General features: G+C 38.8%; 1 protein-coding gene and 1 long non-coding RNA gene across 12 annotated transcripts in view; one reads left to right on the forward strand and one right to left on the reverse strand.

The window, feature by feature from the left end:
* The window catches only part of LOC144280731 (uncharacterized), a 76,279-nt gene extending 63,924 nt beyond the window's left edge, over window positions 1–12,355 (reverse strand). For both annotated transcript variants that reach the window (XR_013349151.1, XR_013349150.1), the window contains exon 1: window positions 12,314–12,355. This is a non-coding gene — a long non-coding RNA (uncharacterized LOC144280731). The remainder of the gene's footprint in view (window positions 1–12,313) is intronic.
* The window catches only part of CTNNA2 (catenin alpha 2), a 1,080,823-nt gene that overhangs the window by 881,217 nt on the left and 172,038 nt on the right, over window positions 1–27,568 (forward strand). The window lies entirely within an intron of this gene.

Genomic DNA, 27,568 nt, shown 5'->3' on the forward strand with positions numbered 1-27,568 from the left:
CTTTAATTCCCCTATCTCTAAAAATAGTTACATTCTGAGGTTTTGCAGGTTAGGGAGTCAATGTACAGATTTTGGGGAATACACTCCTGCTCATAACAAATTCTATTATTTCCATTTTATAATTGATGCAGCTAAACTTTAGTTATAATCCTTGCCCATTGTCATGCAGCTAATTCATAATACAATCGGGATTTAAAACTGAGTTTATTTCATTCAAGAGCCTGTTCACAGCTGTTGTGATGTGCTCTGGACTACAGCTCAAACATCTATTCATTTAATCAACAAGTGTCTGTCAGATGTCTCCTGTTTGCCAGGCTTTGTGCTAGGTGCTATAAACCTTGTTGAATAAAACAGATGATCCCTCTTTTGAGGTACTGGCTGTCATCCAGTCAGCTATGCACTCAATGGCTTTAAACCCACAGGTCAATAAAATTCCATCTGTTTCCCAAATCATTCAGGTCTCATAGGGATGATTGCTAAAATGGGAGGGGTTTTCTAGGCAGCTCTCACCATATTAACATCTCCGGTAAAACTGACCCAGAGTAGCCTGAGTCCCAGACTTTACCTTTCTCACAGGTGCACGGAGAAAGGAGAGGTGGCACTGATGGTACTGGGTGGTCCTTGCAGAGCGAGCTGGGAAAAACCAATTTAGACAAAACATTCTGGAAAGAGTCAAATGTTCAAACCACCAAGCTTGATCAGAGCAGATTTAGGTTTGCATTGAAAGGATTTGAATTTGTCTCTGGATAGCAGTGTTAATGAGTCGTGGTGACCCAACATCCTGAGATATGATAAGAATCTGTCTTTTAGATCAGGAAGATTTGTTCTTGGGATAGAAAAAAGCCATCCAATCTCTTGGGAATGTGTAAACTGTAATGAGGCTAGAGCATCAGAGTCTATCGACCGGGTCATGGTGGAAATGATGAGGTGAAAGTGTGAGGTTGGTCCTATTCTTCATGGAGCTGGAGTTGAAACTGAGCACCTGGGGTCTATTTAAATTCCAAGAAGGCAGAGTGGCTAGTCAGTCAGTCTTAGTAAGGCCTGTGGGCACTAAGGACTATAGTCATAGCAGATAGTAAGCATAGGGTTGTTAAATGGATTTCCCATTCCAATATTGGTGAGGTTAGATTTCCTAACGTACCCTTTGCCCAGCTTTTCCTGGCTCAAGGTTTGTGCCAGTTTGAGAAGGCCAAGCACATGTCATTACTGACCTTAGTTAGATGTGGCCAAAGCTAGTAGGGCTTGACAGTAACCTCTCACCCTGATCCCAAGCCCTGGAGGGACATATGGTAGGGGGCATGGGGATGAGGATGGATGGCTGCAGTATTGATGCAAGTCTTCACTGTGGAGACAATCGGTGGGTGGTTCTAATACAGTGCATTTCAAACAGGCATTCTCTGCTGATTTCCTCAGTGGTTTCAGGAGGAGTGAGTTTCCTATGTGTGAGTTGTGCTCAGTTAATTCTGTTTTGCTACACAGAGGTTGCTAAAACAAACAACAAACAAAACAGAGAACAAAAACCATCACAGAGCTAGCAACTTGCTTAAATAGGAAACACCCCAGAACATATCTCTGTTGGGGGCGAGGGGAATCACAAGTTCTCACAAAACAGGAGTTGTGTAGGAGAATGTGAGGAGCGGCAGGGTAATTTAACAGAATGTAATTTCAATGAGAATGGTTTAGTCCTCTGACCTCTGACCAAAAGATATGTTTCTATTCTCCACCCCCATATTTTCCTTGATGGTGATTTCCAATGAATGTCAACCTTTTGTGTAATGAAATAATACCCATTCTGTGGGCACTGTTACCAGCTGTCCTAGCTCCTGTAGAAACTTTCCTTGACTGGAATAATAATAAATCATTTCAATCATTTAGAAATTAGCTGCACAATTATCAAAGCCCTGGCTTCTATTAACATGCTGCTGGAGAAAAAAGAAAGGGCAAAGAGGGAGAGAGAAAAACATATCGAGCCACCTTCGAATTGGCAAGGGAAGCTGTATGAGAACAAAGGCGAAACCCCATAGTTTACTGTTATCTGGTCTAATTGTTCTTTATCTTAAAATATTACAATTGACTGATTTGAATCTCTTTATCCATGTTGGGAGAGGATCAAGTAAAGAAAAAGGGGGGGTGTGGAGGAAGCTGTCATAGGAAGATAGATTTTTGCCTCAGTGTAAGGAAGAGCTTTCCTTTAAAGGGAGTAGGAGCTGCTCCAGAAATCCAGAGAGGCACTACAGACAGTGCAGCGTTCACCTGGTTGAGCTCTGGGGTCAGACTGTCGGGGTATGACTTAGCAGGTCCCAGACCACTCCACATCTTCCATGTGTGTAGAGCAGGGAAATCATGGCCCAACCTTAAGGTATGACTTTTCAGATTTCAGGGGACAATATGTGCCTGGCACTCGGTAATGGTCAGCTAGTTAATATTATTCATGAGCACCTCGTCATTGGAGATGTTCAAATGTTTGAGGTTTTTAAAGCTCCATTCAATTCAGACATCAGGTCTTTCAATTCTGCCAGGGAGGTGAGGAGACAGATGAGCAAACTACTGAGGCTGCCTGAGGGCAGGCACCCAAGTCAGTGGGTCCTGGCTTATTAGTTCTGCAGAGCAGCATGAGGCATACTTAGTCTCCCCAGGTCCCCATTTGCAGCCTCTCAGACTGTGCTGAGCTGACATATGATATGAGGCCAGCCCTGGGTGTTTGATCATTGTCAGCCTCCCAGCAGAGTCTTTGCCCTGAGCACAGATTGGCAGGCGGGCAGTTGGTACTTTCCTCTCTGATGATGGGCTTGTTCTGGGACAGCCTGGAGCCAAAGGTCAGAAGGAAAAGAGGGAAGCTGGGAAATCTAATCAGAGGATGTTCATTCTGGAAGGGGGCCTGGAGTCCATTGGAGCTCAGCCCCCTCTTTTCACAGATGAGGAGCCAGAAGCTCAGAAAAGGGAGCATCAGAAGAGGCCACGTCCCTTGTGAGCAGTAGAACTTGGTCCAAAAGACAAGGCTTTCTTCCAGATTAGCAATAGCTCTGTTTCAGCTCATTGGCTGTCAAGCCTGGCAAATGAACAGTCAAAGTGGTTAAGCAGAGTGTTGAGGTGGCAGGGTTTTATAAGGCCGCCTCCTTATATCTGTGAATGAAGTCAGAGTACTACAATGGTAAAATCAACATGCTTCCATCAAGAAGGTAAACTTACCATGTAAGTCTGGGGTGGGGTCCCTGAGGTGGAGGCAGTAAGATAGACATAAAGAGAAGGTGTTTAACTGCAGGGTCATATAAGGGCCATCTTCATCAAGATGGTTGGGAAAGGCTTTGTGGAACCAGCCTGAGAGGTAAGGCAAATAGATTTAGCAAGAATTATTTTTTTTGAGGAGATTGGGAGACAGAGATTTGAAACCAGCATCTGAGTTTTCAGGGGATTAGGTCTTTGAAGAAGTGTAAGTTAGTGAACTTGTGTGCTTCATCCCTTTAGCTCACTTGACCTTTTGTGCCTTGTAGCCCCTCTTCCATATCCTCCTGGGAAGAAGTTTACTCTGGCAGATGCTGTCTCCATTAGAGTGAAGAAAACAATATGATAGATGAATTCACACTAAAGTGGTGGTGGCTAATGTGTGCTGGCCATGTGATCTTTGAATTGTTTTTTTTTAAATTTATTTATTATTTATGATAGTCACAGAGAGAGAGAGAGAGAGAGAGAGAGAGGCAGAGACACAGGCAAAGGGAGAAGCAGGCTCCATGCACCGGGAGCCTGACGTGGGATTCGATCCCGGGTCTCCAGGATCATGCCCTGGGCCAAAGGCAGGCGCCAAACCGCTGCACCACCCAGGGATCCCGTGATCTTTGAATTGTAAATAAAGATTAAAGGAAAGACTAGTGCTTCCCATTGAGTAGCAAATCTCTAAAGGCAGAATATAAGACAAGGGGACGAAGAATTGTGTGGCTAGACACATACTATGTGCTGATTTTTGTTCTAAGTGCACTGGTGCATTTTATTATCACAAAACTTGCCATTACCTAAAGCAGAGTGGCTGTGTGATGTGAGGAAAGTCACATGACTAGAAAGAGAAGTTTGGAACTAAACCCAAGCAGGCTGGCTCTAGAAGTTCTTACTGGCCTTTATACTATATTGTACTTATGTGAACAAGTTACTTTCTTTCCTTATGTACAACATACTCTTCCTGAGAGCCATGAGGATTTTGATGTGAAAAGAAAGTTTCTTATGTCTAAGGACAGTTATTGGTATTGAGTTTCTAATTTATACCATAGGCCAAAAGCTAGACACCTGAGCCAGTTGAGACATTTTGCCCTGCTCTGGATCATAAACTGATATTTCTATATGTAATAAGTTATTCATTTATTTATTTATTTATTTATTTATTTATTTATTTATTGAAGCCTGTCTTTTCAATGTGGCCACTTTAATACCCACTGCACTTTGGATTGTCCAATGTGGCTATGGCTTCTAATGTGCTCTGTGGCAGTCCTAATGCCATCCTGGGAATCAGCAGCTATCCCAGACTCATGTAGCCTCAGTACGTGAGGGTTGAGGTAGCAGTCCTGTTGGAACATCAAGGGAGCAGGCTACTTAGACCCCAAAGCAAGGCCACTTTGCATGATGCTCCACTAGAATATAGATTGTGTGATTTATCAAAGGGGTTTATGTCACCACTATAAAATTGTCTTTTGACTTCTCAGATCTTACAATTAGATGCACTAATTGTTTAAGACTCAGGGTTTAAACTAGGTTAGATGTACTTTTGTGGTTTTTTTTTTTTGTTTTTTTTTTAAGATTTATTTATTTATTAATGATAGACAGAGAGAGAGAGAGAGAGAGAGGGGCAGAGACACAGGAGGAGGGAGAAGCAGGCTCCATGCCAGGAGCCCGACGTGGGACTCGATTCCGGGACTCCAGGATCATGCCCCTGGGTCAAAGGCAGGTGCCAAACCACTGAGCCACCCAGGGATCCCTTTAGATGTACTTTTGAAGACCCAGCAATTAATTCTCTCTAGATGGCCTTGGACAAAGTACTTTAACACTTTGAGTCTCTGAGTCTTTAGTTATAAAATAGGAATAGGGGATCCCTGGGTGGCTCAGTGGTTTAGCGGATGCCTTTGGCCCAGGGCGTGGTCCTGGAGACCCAGGATCGAGTCCCACATCAGGCTCCTTGCATGGAGCCTGCTTCTCCCTCTGCCTATGTCTCTGTCTCTGTCTCTCTCTCTATATATATATCTTTCATGAATAAATAAATAAAATCTTTAAAAAAATAGGAATAGATCTGACTAGTTGTCTCTTGGGATTTTGGTGAGAAAAAGTGTGCAGAAGCTTTTTTAGTACAGCACTGGCACTTGGTAAGTACAGAACATGTATTTACTAATAACATTAATATTATTATCACCATTACAGGAAAAAAATACCAACTTCTCACTTGGCCTACTTTTGCCCCTAGAATTCCCTTCCCAGATTCATCACTGCACCACTTGCAAGGCTCAGCACACAGTAGATTCAGAGTGGATTGGTGGATGGATTTGCATTCTTCTTCATGTTTTTTTCTCTTGAGATTAAACCTTTGTGTGAGGATGCTCTAAGTTTTATTTTTATTTTTTTTTCAGAGCATTTAACACGTGCTTGTCCTCCTTGTATCCCTCTGCTAGGCTTTCTGCTCTTTAAGATTCTTTGGTTTAGTGTATTTTGTTTAAAAGTCAGACACTGTCTAAACTCCCTTGCTTCTTGCCAAGGAGATCTAAAGGGGTGATCTACTTTTGAAAATGTGAAAAGTAACTTCCTTGAAATTCCAGTTACTATCCTCTACTGCCTCCCTCACCCCTGCTACTTCCTTCTAAAGTTCAAGGTAGGCTGCACGTGAGAAAGGTAAGAAGGAATATCTCTCTATTTTTGTGTCCTTGCATAAGTGCCAGGGGACTTGGTAAATGCAGCTACAGAAATAAGCAGTACAGTATGTCTAACTTCATTCTAGCTCTTTGAAGAAATAAATAAGCCTTCAAATTTTTTCTTAGAAATATTTAGGGTAATTCTATTTAGGCCAGTTGATAAGTTACCTCTGGTAGAACTGAGGGACTGTCTGAAAAACTTGGATGTTTCAATTATTCATGTGGTTGATGTATTTTGTAGTTAATACAGCTCAGTGTTTATTAATCAGAGACTACTGATGCTTGATTTATTCATAGTTACAGGAGTTACATAAAGTTTAAGAAGAAGTGGACTGTGTCAAATTATAGAGTTGATTTTCTAGACTCTTGAGACCAATAAAAAATTAGGTAAAAAACTAAATTAAGGTTCTATAGAAGCTTATTGGCACAACTACAAAATACATATTTATGTTTATGTTTGGTTGGTTGGAATTGTCTAGCTAGAGGGCTTGATTTTCCGATTCATTTTGCAAAGCCTCTCTCTTTAACCTTGAAGAAGCCCTTCCACTGCTATTTGTGAAAAATCATTTCCATAGCAGACTGCTTTCTGAAACTCACTGACCCTTCTGTTTGGAAAGGACCTTGAAGTTCACCTCTTTCAACTACACACCAGAACTCTAATCTTGCCTCTAGCAACTTAGATAACAGCTAGTTCCGTAGTTGTCTATCTTAGGTTTATAGGAAACTCCTGGAAACTCTAAAAATTTCAAATGCCCAGACCTTCCCCTTTTGCCTGCTTCCAACAATTTTGATAGATTTGGTCTAAGGCGGGGTCTGGCACTGGCATTAAAAAAGCTTCCTAGGTGCTTCTAATGTACCAGCACACCAGACTGAGCACCACCGAACAAGCTGACCCCTCATGTCATGTGCTGATGGAAAAGGGCTAGCAGGCCAAAAGGACCACAGACCAATCTGACATTTGATTATGTGAAAAGACATGCATGAGATGTTCAGATCTGGGGTATTCAAGGAACCACAATAGATTTTTTTATTCAGTAAGAAAGGGATAGTCTTTGCTTATCCTATAAAGATCTCACTGAGAATGTGGGACCAGGCAGGAGCCAGGGAAGTTTGTTGAAAGTGGCAGGTTCTCCTTACTGCCTTGATTAATGCTTGAGATCCTAACCTGGGATATACCCAGTCTGTGTCAGATACATACTTGATCTTGCCTCTTTTTCCTGCTGCTTTTCTGTGCTTTTGACAATCCTCTGCTTTTTTTCACCAACAGAGTCTGCTATGGGTATGTTATGCTGACTTCCCTTTGTCACTTTGCTTTGATTCTCATGGGAGAGACCACTCAGTCCTAAATAAGGGTATCAAGTATTTTCAACTTGAGCTGAACGTGGTGGGTCATTGAATAAGCCTGCTAAGCAGGCAAAGACCTGGGACATTCTCATGGGGCCATGAATGTGCTGGAGGGTTGGGTAGTCTGCAGGGTTCTCCAAAACTCACAAGGATTCCCTCTTCCCAGAGTTTACTTGGAAAATCCTTAAAATTTTCAGTTTTCTATGAAAGTATAAAGGCTTTGAAAATAAACTACTTTTCCCCCACAACTTAGTCCAGATAAGACTATGCGAAAGTCAGGTATTGCCCCATGAAGGATCATTTGGGCTTAGTTAACTTCTTTACATTTTGTCCATAGAAGAAAAAAGTTGTCTTTGTGAATCTGTCCTCCTGGTAGACTGCTGTCAATCCAAAGCTTTCTTTTCTTTGGAAATGTAGAAACCAACATATATCGTACTAATCTTGAGTGACAGCCATTTAACCAGCCAACATTTGCATGGTCTTTGGAGATTTATAACACATATTAAGTATGCCTATGTGCTGTTCACTCACAGACAGTACGTCTAACATGAGATTTCCAGAAGAAAAAGAGACTATTCGCTTTCACAGAAGAATAAAAGATTTAAAAGGAATGCAAGGTTGGCTTTGAATAAAAGCCAGAGAATGAGGAGAGCAGTTAGTAAACCTATCTCTCTAGATGCTGTATACAAGGTACATATCTATATATTCCCCTCCACCCTGTCACCCTTCTCCATCTATCCTTAACCCACCATCATCAGTTCTATCCATATAAAAAGTCTGGCAAAAACCTACCATGTAATTTATTCTACACACATGCACACATAGGCACACACAATCTAGTTCATCTGTAAGTGTTCCTTACTGGTTTGCAACTTGCTTTTATTACTTAACATATCTCAAATATTCCTATTGTAGGTAAATTCAGGGCATCCCTTATCTCGCCAGGTCTCAACCTGTAGCGTACATCAGAATCACATGAAACATTGTTAAATGCAGATTATAGAGCCTTATCCCCCTGAATTTTTGATTCAGTAGATCTGGGGTAGGGCCCAGTAATTTGCATTTCTAACAAGTTCCCGGGAAATATTGATGCTACTATTCCAGGGACACAGTTTGAGAAAGATTTTCCTAACTCATTCTGGGTGGCAGCTACATAGTCTTTAGTGGTAGAGTTAAAACACAAGTTTTTCAATCATACCCCTACTGACACACACGCAATAATTTTTGCCTCTACATTCAGTGCTGCAATAAATGTTCTTATACCCCTATTTCATGTACTGGCACTTTTATTTTGGCAGGATCCAGGACTTTTTGAAACTGTATTCTGAACTAGATTATGAGTCACAGGAGAAAATCAGTCTCATTGCTTAGTGGTCACACTTTAGCTAGATTTTACTCGTCAGACTTGGATCCAAGTGATGGTGACTTTTTCCAGAAATCAATTGCCCCCATCAAAAGAATGATATTTTCCACCTTTGTGGATAATTAAAGGAAAGAGCTCCTACAGCAGTTCTGGAAGGGGGGCTCCAGCAGTGAGTGTTGTCAGCAAGGGCAGGTTGGTTGAGTGTCATGCATAGCCTTCCTGGGGATCTACTTTGCAAGAACATCCACTGTGCAATAAAAGATTTGGCTATGTTTAATTGTTGTTTAAAAGTCAGTCAACTTATTTTATATTTGCAGCTCACATATGGTGCCTTGAGGCCAGCCTTAGAAGTCTGAGGAATGAACATTGTTAATTGAGCCCTTGATGCATCCTAGACACTTTAAAAATAAAATCTCATTGCGTTACACAAGCAAGGCTGGGAAGCTGGAAACTTCACAAGTTCATTTTCTCTTGTTATTGAGGAAAATGAGTCTCAGACTGTCACAGTTACTTTTCTAAGCTTGCACATGTTAATATGTGGCCAACTTGAGATTTGAACTCAGAACTTTCTGGCTTCAAATTTATTTTTTCTTGAAACATTATGCTGCTTCATACATTAGGACTTAAGAGTTGCAAATGCAGTGTCTATGTAGGCTATAATGATTGAGTTGGAGGTTGTACAGGTATTGATAGATTTTAAATTCTTCTTTTTTAAAGCTTTCATTGTTTGAATCATATCTGTTATAGGCAACATCAACTTCTTATTCAATTTTTGGGAATAATCATGACTAGATTAGTTTTTTGGTTTTCCAGTTGATGCCAATTTCATCTAGGTACAGTTGTCTTCCTCTCTCTTTCTTCCTTCCTCCTTCCTTTTCTCTTTCTCTCTCTTTCTCTCCCTCCCTCCTTTTTCTTTCTGAGTAAATAACTGCTGGGTCATCAATTTTCAGCCTAATAATCCCTGTTAATCTTTAAAGCAGTTTTCCTGGTTGAAAGGACAGTTAGACACAGGTGACAAGAATCCAGGAATTAAAGCACATACATTATTTGGATTTTATCTTCAAAGTATCTGTTGTAGATTGTTTTCTTTTTTGTCATGGAGTCACAGTTTCACCCTTTTATAAATTCCCACCCCACCCTCTCCACCCTAGTTTCCTAGTTTCCCTTTGATCTCTTATAACTTATTTTCTGGTGAAGTGTTTGACCTCTACTCTGAAATCATCTTTCTATTTTTCCTTCCCACTTAACTGGCACACTAATTATTCCAAATTCCATGGCTTCTGTTCCAGAATCTCTTAGGCTTTCTTATCTCTTATCTGGTTCTCTGTGAGTTAGTGACACTCACCTGATGGTTTATGCTTCCATCTCTGGCATCTTTCCAATATCCTCTCAAAACACCACTTACCAAGGAACTTGTGACAAACCTCCTACTCAATCCATCATCTTTCTTTTTTTAAAAAATATTTTATTTATTTATGAGAGAGAGAGAGAGAGAGAGAGAGACAGGCAGAGACACAGGCAGACGGAGAAGCAGGCTCCATGCAGGGAGCCTGATGCGAGACTTGATCCCAGGACTCCAGGATCATGCCCTGGGCCAAAGGCAGGTGCTAAACCATTGAGCCACCCAGGGATCCCAAACTGTCATCATTCTAATGGTATCCTCAACTGTCACTTTATCATCTACTCCTTTCACATTCATGTTTTCATCATTTTATTCAGTAATGTACATGTGAGCTGGAGAAAATAAAATAAGTCACTTAAGACTCACCAGAATCAGATCTAAATTCCTCTGTTATTACAGAGCTTTGCAGGTTCTGAGGTGTTGGTAATTTTTCAAGTAATTTAAAGGCCTAGATTAGTTGAGGTGAAGGTTGAGTTTTTCTTAGATGGATTACATGGGGAGTATGGGGAGGGAGCCATTAGGCTGGAGTTAATCTAATTTCTCCTTTTTTTCCATTCTATACAAAGTTACTAGGACTGGTTCCTTGGAATTTTTAGAGGTTTTTCATGTTCATGCTGCTCTTACGAGCAACAGTCCCTGCAGGTGGGTATTCATAATTTCGGATAACAAGAAAAATGAGTTCTGATTCTACACAAGAAGTTTGTTATGGAACTTTCCAATATGTTACTGAATTTAATTACATTAATAGCCTTGTGAAGTAGATCTTAATATGCCTATTTTACAGTCAATAAACCAAGTTCAGAAAGAAGAAAGAAACATGCATCCAGTATATATTTATACATATATGTGTGTGTGTATATATATACATACACACAATATATATGTATATATATATAGTATATATTTTCTAGACACTTTTTAAAAAGATTTTTATCTATTTATTCATGAGGGATATATAGAGAAAGGCAGAAACATAGGCAGAGGGAGAAGCAGGCTTCCTTTGGGGAACCAGATGCGGGACTCAATTCCAGGACCGTGGGATTATGACCTGAGCCGAAGGTAGGCACTCAACCACTGAGCCACCCAGGTGCCCCTCTAGGTACTTTGCCTAAAGGATGAATGATTTGCCCCAAAACACATGGCTTATAAGTGAAGTTAGAATTCACGGTTTTTTCCCACTGTCTCTCAGTGCTATTGAGTCATATGTTTAGGGACTGGGAGCTCATGTACTCAAGGGTTTAATGATCAAGCCATGTTTTCCCATTTCCTCTTTTGCTTCTTCATTCTTCTCTTCTCCCCCTGCCTCCCCCTTCATGATTCTGGGAGCCTCCTTTGTATGTCTCCATCTTTCCAGGCCAGAAGGCTTACTCTTGTTGTTCTGTCCTTGGCCTGGCATTGGAGCCTTTCCTCCCTCCTCCAAGCCTTCCAGTATCCCTGCAGCCTCTGAGTGTTCCTTCACTCCCACTGCAACAGCTTCAGCCTGAACCATGAGTAGAGAAGTTTCTATCTGTCCTGCATGAACCATAAGAAGGAAACTTTTCAATATTTGGGCCCCAGGAATGTGTTTTGACAATAATGTGAAATCTAGTGCATTTACAGCATCTTGAATTTTTCATTATGGCGACAGGTTATCCATGCAGTATTGGATGCTAGGTTAAAAGTGGTTCAAAGAATGAGATGGATAAATTCAAGCTGTAGTAAGGTATTTCAAGTAATTCTCTTTTTCTGGGAGTTTCTCTTGCTCTGATGATTGAATCTCCTAAGCTTTATGTGCTTGTTTTCTTGCTGTAAAATTAGGGCAAGTAAATCTGGACTTAAAAATGATAGAACATGGCTCCCTGGGTGGCTCAGCAGTTGGATGCCTGCCTTTGACCCAGGGTGTGATCTTGGAGTCCCGGGATCGAGTCCCACATCAGGCTCCCTGCGTGGAGCCTGCTTCTCCCTCTGCCTGTGTCTCTGCCTCTCTCTCTCTCTCTCTCTCTCTGTCTCTCATGAATAAATAAGTAAAATCTTTTAAAAAAAATTATAGAACAAGTGGTGTCTGTAATGATGGCTGAAATTCCAGTATTTGCTAGAAATTTATGCTTTATAATTATTCCCCTTCCTCAGAAGCACCCATACCTATTCTGGCATGTTACTTTAAATCACCTCAGTATGGTACGTTATTTATGGAGCAGATCTGTATGCAGTATTTCCAAAATGCCAGACACTATTTTAAGAACTTTGCTAACATTAGTTCATTTAGTCACCTGAAAAAGACACTAGTATATATCTCATCTCACAGATGAAGAAACTGAGGCACAGAGAGGATAAGACACTTACCCATTGTTCTAGTAAGTAGCTGAGCTGGGGTTAGCTCTCAGCATTCTGGTTCCAGAATCTTTGCTCTTAACTACCCTGTTTATTTTCCCCCTCCTTTCATGGCATTAAAACTCATTTCCCCGTATTTTATTTATTTGTCTAAAGGTGTGTCTTCCTCCACCCTCCCCAGGATGAGAGCTACTTAAAAGCAGAATTTTTGAGTTATTCATATGCTCCATAAAGAACTTTGTTTTGACTTATTTACTATTGAAATCTGGGTGTCTACAATCAAATAGATTTTCAGTAGGGGTGCTTGGGTGGTTCAATCAGTTTAGTGTAGGATTTGTGATTTCAGCTCAGGTCATGATTTCATGGTCGTGTGGTCTGACTCCATACTCAGCTCAGAGTCTGCTTGTTCCTTTACCTCCCCCTCTGCCTCTCCCACCACGTGCATTCTCTCTCTCTCAGATAAATAAACAAATCATTAACAAATGGATTCTCAGTAAGTATTGGTTGGATAGTCTTTTCAGCCATACCACTAGTCGTAGTGACTCACATGTGATAGGCCCTATGGATGTTAAATAAATACATACATTTAGTGGTAGAGGATTCTGATCTTGACACATGTGTTCTTATATAACCCCCAAATATGAATTATAATAATATTACATTGTCCAAATTTAACGACTGTGTAGTGACTGTTTATTGGTGTAATTCCCTCCTATGGTATCCTCAATTATAGAACCATTATAAATAAGGGAGTGGATGACAAAGACATAAATTACTCAGGATTGTTGAAGTTTAGCAAGTGCTGCCAGGAGTATCTCTTTGGATACCTTGGAATGCCTGAAGAAGCTGACAGAGGATTTTCCACTCCCTTCACATACTGCTCCCAAGCTTTCAGATGAGCTGATGCATTTGGAAGTCAAAGCAGCTCTTTGCAGAGGCCAATTCTGGGAAGAAAAAATGTCTTTTTTTCCATCCCTCCTCTCTCTCGGGGTCTCTCTCCTTTCTTTCTTCACTCCTTTACTTCTTTTTCTTTTTTCTTTTTTTTCTTTACTTCTTTTTAAAAAGGGATTAGAAAAGCTGTTAAACCAAATAATTTCATTTTTACGATCTAATTTTTATTTTATGATACAGTTGAAATGAACTTCTTATTTGTTTAAAAAGCCCAAACCTTCACTAATGTTTTCCTGTGTTATATTCTGTTCCAATATGGTGTGATTGCCTTTATTTTCTTTATCTAAAAATGAAGCAAACACCTTCCTTCTAATATGAATTATTAATAATACTTGTCATGTGGTTATTTAGTGCTATGTTTTAATCATCCACAAGTAGGGCCATGGGTCATCCGTAGCTCTTCTGCCTTCATTTATGTTTTTTTTCCTTTGTTGCTTCTGCCTGCCCTTTTCCTCCAAAAATAGAATAAGGAAGCAACTTCTTCTGTGTTCTTCCTCTATACCTTCTATTATAATTGTCACATTTCTGTTGTAATATTGATTTGGAAAACTCGTTGATGTTCCAATGTATAAAGTAATAGAAATCTGAATCCTGCTGGAGAGAGTTATTTAGTCTTTAGCGAGGTTTACAGAGAGCTTTTTATCCAATAACATGCTCAGAGAAATGGAGGAGATATAGTGAAAAAAATCATGACTGTCTCCTAAGCAGCAACAAAATATAGAGATTTGCTTTTTGTTGTTGTTTCATCTTTCCTTGATTTTATGTGTGAGTAATATTAAGGAAGTAAGTAAATGTGCACTGCATGTGGATTTCTGGAAAGTTATGGATAATATACACCTGGCAAAGTCCATTCTGTTAGCCTATCAAATAACTTAAAAACTTAAAATTTACTAGGAAAGCCTCTTTAAAAATGGTAGGAACAACGTTTTTTTGTGTGCAAGGAAAACTTTTTCAAAGCAGCCATTCCCTTTTTGTTTTTCCCACATAGTTTTCCAGAATGTCTTACTTTGACTTGCAACGTTCAGATAAAGACGGGAAAAGTGCTTTTGACTGATACATAAAAAGTGCTCCCAGTTCCCATAGCATTTGTCTAAGAGTTCAGCCAGGATGTTATTTCTATTTGATGTTATCTTGCTTAGGTCTCAGCAGGATTTCCATCAAAGAGCTCAATGAATATAAGATTATAAATTTGGGGTTCCCCGAGGAAGAACATATTTGAGGTAAGAAGGAGAAGGTTGCAATTGGTATAATGGATATATTGCACTTCTCTCCTCCTAGTATCATCAGCAAGTATCTTTTAAGTAAATGATATTCATGGCACTGCACCACAAGTTGTAGTTATACCTGCAAACCAAAGTAATGGAAAATTCTAGGTTTCATAAAACATTGTTTAGCTAAGGAGGTTCACCTGTGACCAGGCACTTCATGTGCATTCATTACCTCATCATTAATGCTTTCAAAGACCCTACCTAACACAAAGAAACATCTTACAGGGAGAAACAGAAAGTCTCAGAGAGTTTATAAGTCCCACAGGAAGTGGTAGAGTTTTGATCCATTTTGTCTTAGTTACTTCACACCCATACACAGACAGACACATACTCAGAAGGAAGGAAGGAAAGAAGGGAGGAAGGAAGGGAGGAAGGAATGAAGAAAGGAAGAAATAAGGGAGGGAAGAAGAGAAGAGTATATACAAAAATTGGTGAAAACCAAGTAAGATCTGTACGTTAGCTGATTATATTGTATCATTGTACTGTTAGTTCTGTAGGATGCCACCACTGGAAGAAACTGAGTGATACTTACATAAGACTTGTCTGAACTATTTTTGCAACTTCTATTAGTCTATAATTAGTTCAAAACAAAAGTTTGTAGTTTTGTTTTTGTTTTAACTATAATCTAGGGTACTCCTGAAGTCCAAGAAATCAGTGTCCTTATATCTAGAAGTTGAAACTACAATGCAATCTAACATCCCTTTTATTTATTTTAAAACAAACATAGAAAAATATATTTTATCCAACTATGAGTTAGAGTCCCCACAAAAATATTAATGCTTTTCCTACTCCCTATTCTACTGTAACCAGTGTCCATGGGGCTTCTTGTGAGGAGTTGCCAGAAGAGCTTGTAGCCTATTCTTCTCAATATTCCCAGGAAATATAATTTTATACTTGGACTACAGGTTTGGCTCTTGGAAAATCCAAGAGCCATCTATAATAGGTGAATTTTACTTGTAAATAAAGTAAAATAAACCAAATAGAATATAATGTCCATGCAGCATAAAATTTGGGTTCCATTTGAAAACAAAATGACAGCAACAAAAACCATGTTAAATGCCACATAATTCACAATTGAAAAAATGGAGATATCTTCATGTAAGGCTTGAACACTGAGGCTATAGAAATGGATTTTACTTGTCATGTGCTATTTTTAAGATTAGAAACCATTTCTATAGACTCAGTTCAACATGATGTTAATATGATGAGTGTGAAGTGCTCAGTACAAGCCTGATGGGTAATAAGTGATCTGCTAAAATCTAGCAGCTTTAATCACAATGAGAATGATGATGATTATGATGATGAATTTTGCCCTTAGACAAATGCTTTCCTTTTTTGAAGCATTTTTTGTCATACACAAACACCCGGATTGAACAAAATGAGAGCTAAATTTTGCACCTTTGCCATTCAGTGACTTAGCGACTTGCACTCTGGGTTAGGTGTCAGGAGGCAGAGTAAAAGTGTGGAGAGTACAGGTGAGACCAAGCAGATTTGTTGTTTCTGAAGTGATGTGACAGCTAAAACTGAGTTTTGATTCTTCCCCTTGACTTATCTCAGAGCGAGACCTATCTTCTTTCTTTCCTTCAGATTCTAGGGTTTTGATCATTTTGCTAACATCTCCAGGCTGCACTGACATATATTCTGACTAAGAAACATTGTAGAAAAAAATACCCAAGGAGTTCATTATGTGCCTGAACAGCCAGAACTATTAGGTAATTGATAATTGTTTGATAAATAGACTTGTATCTCCCAGTGTGACTGCCATGTTTTTGCCAGGCCAGCGACTGTTGAATATCAGTTGCTTGAAAGACAGACAGACTTTTCCAGTGGAAAAAAAAAAAAGTTCAGATATTAGAGGGTTCATTTCATTTAGTTGGTGATATATGACACTAATCCTCCAGTTGAAAAAATATCATCTGGAAAGAGCAGCTTCTGGAAGTCAACACTAGTAGCTTCCTTGGCATACATTGAAAGACTGGCAAGCCCTGAACTAATAGAATTTAGCTTCTAAGTACCTTTGAGATGTGGTTTATAGAGGTAGAGTATGGGTTTAAATTCTAGGTACCTTTGAGATGTGGTTTATACAGGAAGAGTATGGGTTTCTTTGTAGAGTTCAGCATGTTTGCCAGTGGGGCTTGAGACATGGGCATAGATAGGTTTGTACCTCATTGGGTAAAAGCCTATGCACAGAAGCAGGTGTGAGGTGATGAGGAAGTAAGAGGTAGGTGAGGGGTCTGTGACATTAGTTGGTTGGAAAACTTTTATCAAAACAGATGTTAGGTTTTCTCAAACTTTTCAACACATCTCAGTGCCTTATTTTTGGCTTTAGAATGTCTTTTCATTGTAATCTTGGCAATGGCCATGTCAATATACTTTTAGAAAGAGACAATACAACCCTTAGACATGGGTAATATTAGCACCTGACCTGACATGGGTAATATTAGCACTTAGCTCTGTGCTTAGAGGCTTCTTCCAGGGACCCTCCTCCAGCATTCTCCTACCCACAGGGAGAAGAGTCAGTGCAGCCAAAGGAGTCTATGCAGAGCTCATACCATCTGCCATTTAGACTACACAGAAATCCCTGCCAAATAGCCCAGATCCAGTTCTAAGACCTACTTGGACCTTCTTCCTAGTCTGTTCTTTTGAGGGCAGCTTGAGCTGCTGGTGTGAACACCTCTAGGCAAAGAAGCGGTCAGGGGAAATTGTTGGGAACAGGTTTGATGAGCCCTCTTATTAAGCAAGATAGAACTGAGTGTGGAAAGGAGAGAAAAGGGCTAGAACAAGATTTTGAGGACCATGGGCCAACTGTTTCCTACCTTCATATTCTGGCACAGAACTCCAAGGAGTCAGAGAATTCCAAAATTAAATTCTAGATTTAGAGTCTTGGTTCAGATCCCAAAATGTTGTGAGTAGGCTTGGGGAAAGGAAGAGTGCTCCCTGGTCCCAGCTCTTCTCCTGCCCGGGGTGTCACTCCATACCACAGCTAGCTGGACAACACTTGCTGATGAAGATAGGTAGAAGAACAGTTAATCACTATTGGTTCATTCATTTACCAAACATTCACTGAATACCTACTCTGCACCAGGTACTGTAATGGACACTGGGAGACACTGACTCAGACAAATATGTTCCTTATCCCATAAGACATGGTAGATAGAGTGAATATACAAGATATACTAGTAAACAGAAAAAATTAACTACAATTGTGATAAAAACCTTGAAACAGAGGGAAGGGAAAAAATGAGAAAGGAACTAATTTGAGATGAGCTGTTCTAATTGAGTCTCTCTGAGCAAGTGACATTTAAGCAGAGCCCTGAAGGGAGAGAAGAAGCCAGCCATGCAAGAGTAGAGTGAAGGGAAGGGTTCCAGCCCAGAGTTGAACACGCAGAAAGTCTGTGAGGCAGGAAAGAGTGTGTGGCATCATGTGCCGAGTCAGATCATAAAGGACCTTGCAAAGCAAGGGTTGGCATTTTATCCTAATTACAGGGAAGCCATGGAGGTCTTAAGCATAATGCAATTTACATTTTTTAAAGATCATTCTGACTCCTTTGTGGAAAATATCTGGAAGAATGAAAACAGGAAGACTAACTAGGGAGACATTTGTAAGAATTCAGGCAAGAGATGATGGTGCTGAGTTTTATCCGTTACAAAGCCTAGATGCTCCCACATCAAGATATCTTCCTTCTCCTGAAGTAGAACTCATTAAATCTTAAAGGCTGGAACTCTTACATCTGTTTGGGAAGAAGAGCTGCATACTTTTAATCCTCCCTTTCTTCACTCATCCAACACATGCTTATTAAACATGGACTATGTTTTAGTGCTGCTTTAGGGCTGGGGATATGGAAGTAAAAGAGACATAGTCCCTACTTTTAGAATATGTAACGAGATCCATGCTGTCTAGAGGCAGGAGCCACGGGCAAGGGGGAAGGTGGCAGGAGTTGGATAAGGAACGAAGATGACGTAGGTATTACTGAAGACAATGATATCAAAACAAAGGTTTATCTGATTTTCAACTGGCTCTGGCCCTGTGATATGGCCTCACAGTAGCCAGTTATTGCCTTGCTGGACTGTGAGTGATTTTAAAATGTTAATTATTTACTTTGCTCTCCTATAATGAATGGATGAAAAGAAGATAAACGACAATTAAAGTAATTTTGGGGGGAAGGGTGCTCCTCCCTCCTTAACTATATTTTAAAATACATAAAGATGGAGAGAAAAGATCTGCAACTGGAATGCTAGAGGCCCTACAGATAAGGATGGGATTTGGGGAGAGGTGAATGAATGGAATGAGACTGGCCATGAACAGCTGGGAATGGGAGTATTATGAAGATCCTAATGGATGCATTGGCACTAGGAAGATCACATATTCCATGGACTGCCATGGCCAAAGATGGAATGGCGATCTCTAATGGTCAAACTACCCTTAAGTGGAAACTGATTTGGAAGGAGACCAGTTAGAAGGATACCACTTCATTTCATCCTGAATGTTGCAGTGCATTCAACCTGAGTCAGTTCTGGTTGGAAGAGGAAATCTCTGCACTCACAGGCTAGAACCAAGAAAGCAACATCCATTCTTATTCTCTGATCACTTAGTGACAAATTTTTTGAAAGAAAGGATAATTTCCTACAATTTTAGTTTAGATTTGGATTCAGGCAATTCACGACCCACTAAAGTGTGGGTCCATTTAGATACCAGTTTCTCATGTACATTCATGAGGATGGATTCCACACCTCTTGGAAGAAGGAGCAGTGTCATGGGTTGAAATGCTCAAGAGGAGATGGGACCTAAGAAGGCACATTTTTCTTGCTTTAAGGTGAGGAGGGATGGAGCCCAGGCAGAACTAGTCAACTTTAAGTCAAAATGAAACAGGGGTTGTGGGCTAAGTTAGAAGAGAATTAGCTGCCATATTTTTCAACACAGGATTTATATTTTTAATGCGCAGGCCTCCAGTTATTGACATTACACATGCTATTGCACTAGGAGAGAATGAGATCTGACTCATTCCACTCTATCTACTTGCTCAGTATGTCCAAAAAAATGTATTAACAGTCTGATAGATGCCCATTCCTCTGCTGAATCTTTTAAAGGCACCACATAGTCCCCAATTTGGCATACACAACTTCTGCTTTCAATTTAAGTGGTTAGAATTTAAACACTTAGTACCATTTGAGAACAATAAAGATAGGAATCCACTGAGCCCTTATCTGAATGGTAGAGAAGGCTATAATATTTGGAGTTGGGACATTCAGTGTAGACCCAATGCCTCCTCCAGCCTCAGGCTCCTCAGCTATTGAGCTGGATGTCAGATTATTCCAGGTGGTAGAAACACAGGAGCCAAAGACTAGATACCAGGTTATAGAGCCCTCAGTCACTGGTGCATTGCTGAGTGAGTTACAGTATGGAATAGTACGCGCTCATGTATGTATGAAATAAATATATATGGAAAGACTTTCTCCAAAGTATTGGTTGTCTTTAGGTGTTTAATTAATGGGTGATTTCTAGTTTTGTTTTGTTTTTCCTATATCCTTGCCTATACAATTTTCCTAAAATGAAGATATATGCCATGTAACATATTTTACAAAATATGAACATTTCATCCATTCTTGTGATGGAAGTCTGGACATTTTGAAGAAGTCATAAATATCACACTCTCTGGAACTTACTTTATCAGTAAAAGCTTACTTTATAATAAATATAGCAGTATGAGGATAAAGGCTTATGTTTTGATGTATGTGTTGGGGGGGTAGTGATTTCTCCACCTCTAGGCAATGAAGCCAATTATAAGCAATTGAGGCAGTAATATTACTGTCATAGAGATTTGGGTATAAAAGTGTGGTGGTTGTTTCTGAAAGCCAACTTCAGGCCAGATATACTAAGGCTGGTCAGCTGTCAGTTTAAACTTTTACTAAATCTTATCAATCTCCATTCTAGAACTTTGACAGCAGAAAATGTTCAAAATCATGACTGTGGGTGCTTGAAAATCCTGTGATCAAAAATATTTCTAAATAATAGGTCAGGTGCTGCAGGGAAGGGCCCTCAATTCTAATCTAGAGGTCTCTGACTGGTGGCTCACATATGTAGACTTAAGTTTTTATTTGCTTTTATTTGATTTTTGGCCATTGTAAAATTTTTAAAAATCAGCTAATGTTAAAAATCAAGAGGTTGTATATACATACTTGAATCCCATCTTCTCTTTAAAAACCTAGGTATTTCATACCACTGGACTCATGTTCTTACATGGCTATGCTCAGCTCCAGTATAGGCATGACTTGCCCCCTTTGGGTAACTAATTCTCTATAGAATTCACAATACTCTCTTATTACCCAGTGCTCAGGCCAAAGGCAGCTGCCATTTACCTTCTTGTTGTTTTTGTTATTCTTTTGTAATGGCAAAGTCTTATTTATCTATGTTTTTATCAAAGGTAAAAATAGAAAGGTATATAGGAAAGGCCATATATATCAAGAAAAAATGAGATAGCATATTTCTTTCTGGAAGTGAAAAATATTCAAATAGCATACAGACACCTATGTAGCATGGTTGGCTTCTTTTGGCATCTAAATTTTTGAGTTTTGCCTCAAGCCTTAAGATCTCTTTCAGTGTGGCTAGAGTGCTTACAAAGAAGACCTTAAGGAGAGAATGGGGGTGGGTATTCCATTTACAAAGCATACTTCTCCATTTGAAAATCATCTCTACTTCCACCATGCCCCATTTCACCACCAAAACAACAAAACTGCAACAAAACAAGAGCTGGGTAATTCCCAGTTTAGAATGCTAAGAGATAAGGTTTGGGATTGCCTACTGATTCTGACCTAGCTTGTACTGTACATTTTCCAGCCACAAGTTGAACTATTTCCTTCCAATGTTCATTATAAACCAGTAAAATGCATAGTCCTTGTATTATCTAGACAGTGACTGAATGAAAAACCAGAGGGCCTTCCCCAGTGCTTTTTATTGAAATTTTCCAAGGAACCATGAATTCCCTATTATTAGGGTAAATATCAGCGGAAGACAGTCTAGTTAGATAGCTACTTGGAAGTACCAGCAGGAAATTAAATTTGCAAAACAGGAGTAAAGTCATGATAGAATTTCTGTATACAGGGACAAAAGCAAGGAAATTGAATATTGAGATTTTTTTTTATCATTCTTCCCTGGTGATGTAGAATTGAAGAGTACACAGTTTGTCATTTATTAGAAGGCCAGACCTAAGATGACTTAGCAAGATGTTCATTGTAAAGACAAAAAAATCATCTGACAGACCCAAATCTCAAAGATATAAAAAGGCTAAGCAAATGAAGTATCTCAGAGTTAGACATTTTTTCACTCATTGTGTTGATTTTTGTTTTCTTTTTGCAGTTTCTAGAGATGGTACCCCCACTTTTTTATCATGTGAAGTCACTGTGGAGTATTAGCACCATTTTCTAAGCAAATATGAATGTTTCCTCAAATTAATTAACAATTTTATTCATAAATTCTTTGATGTTAATAGTAGATGCATGTGTCAATGAATGGAATGGCAACACTACTCCTCTACTAGGATGTTTAAATTATAACAGTGCATTTTGAGCTAACAAGAATTGGTGCATTTCAGAATTCTTTTTCTTTCTTTCTTTCTTCTTTCTTTCTTTCTTTCTTTCTTTCTTTCTTTCTTTCTTTCTTTCTTCTTTCTTTCTTTCTTTCTTTCTTTCTTTCTTTCTTTCTTCTTTCTCTTTCTTTCTTTCTTTCTTTCTTTCTTTCTTTCTTTCTTTCTTTCTTCTTTCTTTCTTCCTTCCTTCCTTCCTTCCTTCCTTCCTTCCTTCCTTCCTTCCTTTCTTTCTTTCTTTCTTTCTTTCTTTCTTTCTTTCTTTCTTTCCATATTAATTCTCTTGATCCATGTAATATGCATGTGCTGGTGGCAGATTTAATAAAAAAGTGGAGAGGCAGTTCAGAAAGAGGAGAGAATTTGGGCAGCCCTGGTGACCCAGCAGTTTAGTGCCACCTTTGGCCTGGGGTGTGATCCTGGAGACCCAGGACTGAGTCCCACGTCAGGCTCCCTGCATGGAGCCTATTTCGCCCTCTGCCTGTGTCTCTGCCTCTCTCTCTCTCTCTCTTTCTCTCTCTCTGTCTGTCATGAATAAATAAATAAAATCTAAAAAAAAAAAAAGAATTTAAGATACATTTTTAATTTATTTACGAGAGCATAATAGTCATACAGTTATTTATTTACCTATTTTTCATAATAAAAGGACTGGAACTCTTACCTACAAATTGAAGGTGAAGTGATGAAATATAAAGCCCTCCTGGGTGAGTCAGGAAATCTACTCTTCTGCTACTAAATGCCTATGAAACCTTGGAAAGTGAAGATGAAAGATTAGGTGTCTTTGAAGTCATTTCGGCTTCTACCATTCTCTAATGTAATAACTTTGTCCAGATATGCATTTTCAGATATAGTTTAAGCTTAAGATAAAATAATTTACTGATTGTCAACCTTCTGGGAGAGGTCTCAAACTGCCAAACTATGGATTACCTGAGGCCTGTTGTGCAAATGTATGTGGTTCACAAAGTATTGTCCCATATGCTATTTGGAAAAACAAACAAACAGAAAACAAACAAACAAACAAAAAAGAGCTCATTGGTAATAGTTAAACTAATAGCTAAAATCACATTTTGTAATTGTCTTAAAAAAAATCATCCCTGGCAATCCTATAGACCCAAACAATACTGCTAGGGCCATTTCTGGGAGCATGGGACATGTATCCTTTTCATCAACAGCCTTCCTGCTACTGACTCACCAGTTCTGATACCCAGCCACCTCCTGATACTAAGGCCATGTGGGGTCGTTATCTTTCTCTTCACTGATTTGCATTACCTGCTTTGTGGGAAGTGAGCTAAATGCTATTTGGGAGATTAGTACCTATCTCCTTTAATTAGCAAAACCTATAGCCACAGACAATGTCTCACACACACTCCAAGGAGGCAGAAGCAAATGTATTGAAATAGCTGAGAAGTTGGGCTGAAATTTTTTCACTTGGGAACACTGTCTCATATTCATGTCAGTTGGAATATGACTTGTCAGAAACACATTTCAGACACTCCTTACACCCTAAATATTGAGTAAGGTTTATGAAACTACAAATTTCTTCCCTTCCTCAACTAACTTCTCTAGGTTAAAAGGTGAAACAATGATTGAATATTCTATCAGGAAACTTGGCTTTGATTCCGAGTATGATAATCAGTCAATTCCAAGAAAACAAAAAGTCCAAGAAGTAATTTTGCATCAGGAGTAAAAAGACCATTTCTCCATCTAATTGTTTTTTACAACTAAATTATTTACATGTTTTGAGGGGTTTAGGAATTATTAAGTGTACTCCTCCACCTGCCCTGATTCAGTTCTTTGCATTTCTCCCTTATTTCTCCCTTATATAAGTGAAACCCAGTTGGATGCCTACCAGGCAGATAGACCTGCAAATGGGTTTATTAACAGTCCTGTAACACTTCTCCTCCCCTCTTATTTTCTGGCTTCACATATAAAAGATAGAGCCTCTTCAGGAATCAAGTGGGGTACCATGGAATGAAAAAAAATGAAAGTCAGCTAATTATATGTATTTACCTGCTTAGCTTCAGAGGGTCGATTTGTGATTTGTGCTTGTTCAAAAAGAAAGTTGCTTGATAGCAGTGGCCATGCTATCAGGATTCATAAGAGGAAGATGATTATCTGTTAATTTTTGAGTAAAGAGGCCTTTTGCCACCAGGCGGAAAAGAAGAAGAACTCATGCGTTTCTCACACACACACAAAAATTCTTTGTTTTGATGGAATAATTACTATTTACACCATATCAGGTTGGGCTTGTAAAATGACTAGTCTAGGGATCCCTGGGTGGCGCAGAGGTTTGGCGCCTGTCTTTGGCCCAGGGCGCGATCCTGGAGACCCGGGATCGAATCCCATGTCAGGCTCCCAGTGCATGGAGCTTGCTTCTCCCTCTGCCTATGTCTCTGCCTCTCTCTCTCTCTCTCTCTCTCTCTGTGACTATCATAAATAAAAAAAATAAATAAATAAAATAAAATAAAATGACTAGTCTAGCATTTATAGATATCATTATCAATGTGGAAAATTCAGTCATGGAATATGTAGATGTCATGATATTGATAAGGAATAGAATATATTTGTATCTATGTAGCATACATACATGCGCACACATACACACATGCTATTTAGGAGGAAACAGGCTTTGGAAAGTCAGTATTTTTTTTAAGACTTCAATTTTTAGAGAAATTTTAGGTTTAGGCAAAAGGAGAGGAAAGTACAGAGATTTCTTATAAGCCCATCTCCTACACACACACAGCCTCCTCCACTATCTACATCTCTCATAAGAGTGGTACGTTTGTTACAACTGATGAACCTGCATTGACACGCACAATCACCCAGAGTTCATAGGTTATATTATGGTTCAACTCATAGTGTTGTATATTATATGGATTTGGACAAATGTATTATGACATGATTCCACTATTATAGCACCCTAGAGTATTTTCACTGCCCTAAAAATTCTCTATGCTCAGCCTATTCATCATTTTCTTCCCCCATTTCCTGGCAAGTATCTTTTTCCTGTCTCCATTGTTTTGCCTTTTCCAAATGTCATATAGTTAGAATCCTACAGTACATAAATTTTCAGATTCAAAACCAAACATATTTGGGGATCCCTGGGTGGCTCAGCGGTTTAGTGCCTGCCTTTGGCCCAGGGCGCAATCCTGGGGTCCCGGGATTGAGTCCCACGTCGGGCTCCCGGCATGGAGCCTGCTTCTCCCTCCTCCTGTGTCTTTGCCTCTATGTCTATCATAAATAAATAAATTAATTAATTAAAAAAAGAACGTTTTCATTAAAAAAAAACTAAACTTATTTTTACCATATGATCCAGTAATTGCATTTGTTGGTATTCAAAAGAGGTGAAAATTTATGTCCACCCAAAAACCTACATATGGATGTTTATAGATGCCTTATTCATAATTGCCAAAATGTTGAAGCCACCAAGATGTCCTTCAGTAGATGAGTGGATAAACTGTGGTACATGCAGACAATGGAATAACAGTGCTAAAAACAATGAATTATCAAGTCATGAAAAAAACATGGAGGAAACATATGCATAATAGTTGGTTTTTATTCTGATTCTGTTAAGTGGTTTTAGTAATGGTGAATAAGGCTTGATTGCTATGCTTAATAGAAGTTACTTTTAGTTTGGGGAACATTTTATTATTTATTAAAAGATTTTCTTTTCCCGATCATTAGAATCCATTTATTGTACCTACTCTTAGAATCCCTTAGAACAGTGGTTATCAGTCAGAAGCTATTTTAACTCCTTAAAATTGAAATGTCTGGGGAAATATTTATTTGTCATGAGTAGGGATCGACGGAGATGTTACTGGTGTTAATCAAGTAGAGATCAAGGATGCTGATTAAGTATCCTTGGGTGTGCAGGACAGCCTCTCAAAACAATTATTTGGCGTAAATGTCAATAATTTCTAAGTTGACAAACTCTGCAGGGAACAGTTGCAGGGATGGGATCTTTAGCATGATGGAGAAAAAATAAAAAAGGTGAAACCTGGTGCTAATTTCAAGTTTCTGGAGGGCTTTGTGTGCAAGAAGGGTAACAATTGCTTTGCTTGCTCTTTGCTGGACACTTGGACCAATAGGTGGAAATGATAGAGGCAGATATAAAGAGAAGCCTTCTAACACATTATCTGCAAGGCTGGAATGTATCTCCTTGAGAACTTGTAAATTTCTCATCTATAGGTAACTAAAACAGAAATTTGCCTATCACTAGAAAGAGATGTCCAGTACCTAATTGTTATGCAAACTTAGTTTATTGAAAATAATTTTATTCCAAATAATGTGCTAGCGATTCAGAGTGCAGTGTTACAGAAGAAACTTAAATAAAAGAATCTAAGCTACCATTTCCAGATACAAAATTTGAATGAGTCCATTCTTCATAATTCTGGAAAAAGCCTGGCTCCATACACAGCATTGTAAATATACGTAGGTAGCATTTAGGAAAGATATGTAGATTCATTTCAACAAGCCTTTTACTTCTGTAAGGCTTTAGGAATAAATATAACATTTTCACATCTTGCCTTATATAATTTCTTAGATTAGCAACCTCCAAATTTGATCAATCAGTAATTTTTAAATCCTTATACATAATTTGCATATTTATGTAATTTAAAATTTATTTTATCACAAATGGAAATTTAAAAAGATGATAAAAAGAAAAATTCTGTATATTTTCCTACATGGAACTGAACCAATGGCTCTAAATTAATGTTTTCACCTATGAGAAGTGAAGGACCGTTGTTTTATTTTTCAAATAAAAAAAAATCTAATTTGTTGTAAAATTCAAATGAATAGTAATTTTTTTAAAAAAACCTTCAAATAAAATACAGTTCCTAATTCAAAAGTTAACTTTGCCAAACATAAAATTACTCTTCCAAGTTCCTACAAGAGTTTTTAAATACTTGCTCTGAGTTTCTGTTTGTCTCATTGTAAATTGGTGACAGTTTGCAGATTGACCCTCATTTGCAGGTTACTCTTGTAGTGCACTTTTAAAAACAACCATGAGAAGTGGATTATGTTGCCCATAAGTAAATTGAGGCCAGAATTAAGTAACATGACCCTACTGATGAAAAATCCCATAATCTTAGATTGATACCTTGAATTTTCGATCCAGGGCTTATGTGTGTTGTCTTTAATAATTCAGAACCCTTCCCATCTAAAAATAGGCTGCTTGATTGGGAATTAGAAATCTGAGCTTCCACTGCTAGCTTTTACTCTAGTTATTACATGAAAGTGAGCTGTTCACTTATTCTTTTTGTATCTAGCTTTATTAATCTGCCAAATGGGCATGAAAGCACCTTCCATCCTTCCTTTATAAGATTCTTATATAGAGCTAGCAGCTATAAGAAAGCACCTTGATGAGATAGTTATGACACGTGAGTGAGTCCTAGAGATTCAATGCCCAGGAATGCATTTACATTCAACCAGATTTCCTAGCTCTAAATCTAAATGCCTTTTGTGCTACC

Source organism: Canis aureus, chromosome 12 (assembly GCF_053574225.1).
Source record: "Canis aureus isolate CA01 chromosome 12, VMU_Caureus_v.1.0, whole genome shotgun sequence".
In the NCBI taxonomy this organism is placed as follows: domain Eukaryota; kingdom Metazoa; phylum Chordata; class Mammalia; order Carnivora; family Canidae; genus Canis; species Canis aureus.